This window comes from Bison bison, unplaced genomic scaffold, assembly GCF_000754665.1.
Source record: "Bison bison bison isolate TAMUID 2011002044 unplaced genomic scaffold, Bison_UMD1.0 scf7180017864284, whole genome shotgun sequence".
NCBI classification, from domain to species: domain Eukaryota; kingdom Metazoa; phylum Chordata; class Mammalia; order Artiodactyla; family Bovidae; genus Bison; species Bison bison.
In genome coordinates, this window is record NW_011494856.1 from 87,541 (window position 1) to 88,588 (window position 1,048).

A 1,048-nucleotide genomic window follows, 5' to 3' on the forward strand; every position below is an offset into this window, starting at 1 on the left:
CACTTTCTATGTTGAGTTTCCTCACTGGAGTCACTCCTTTGGAACACCAGCCGCACTTTTACATGCTTTATCATATTTGCCTCCTCCATTCCTCTACAGACAGGAAACCAACCAAAAATATTTTCTCAATTCCTTCCAGTGAATGTTCTGACAAAAGTAAGATCTCCTGGACAGATCATTTCTCTCTCTTATAAAGGGTCCCCAACATTCCCTATTTGCATTTTGTGTTCCCATCATTGGAGATGATCATCTCAACAGACTATCGGATCCCTTTCCCATTTCTGCCCTGACTGCCTCAACATCAGATGAAAGACTGACCTTGAAGCTCATTGAATCTACCCGGAAAGAAACCCTCAACTCCCTACCGCCAGCACTGCCCCACGTGGATAGGTACACCCCGTCACCAGTGTGGAAAGACAGAAAATTGACTTTGCTTCTAAATTCTTCCCTCTCTCTCCTCTTCAGCATGTTCTGTCCTTTCAACTCCATCATCTTCCTATGATCCCATGGCTTTTCCTCCTGTCCAGAGCGTCCACCTTACTGCTCAATCCACACTTCTCCTTGGGAAAACCTTTACTAGCTCATCCCATGCCTCCAGGTCCACCCTTGCTCCATCCTGCCTTTGCTCTGTAAATAAAGTCCACATCAACCTTCTGACATAGCAAGATACCTCATTCAACCAGGCCAACTCCCCTTTCCTTTACTTTCTCCTGTAAGTTTCTCCAGTAAGCCTAGGTCTCATTGCTGGTCAGACACAAGATGATTCACTTCCCTATAGACAGAATCCAAGTTTCAGTTCAGTTCAGTTCATTTGCTCAGTTGTGTCCGACTCTTTGCCACCCTATGAATCGCAGCACGCCAGACCTCCCTGTCCATCAACTTCCGGAGTTCACTCAGACTCATGCCCCTCGAGTCAGTGATGCCATCCAGCCATCTCATCCTCTGTTGTCCCCTTCTCCTCTTGCCCCCCAATCCCTCCCAACATCAGAGTCTTTTCCAATGAGTCAACTCTTGCATGAGGTGGCCAAAGTACTGGAGTTTCAGCTTT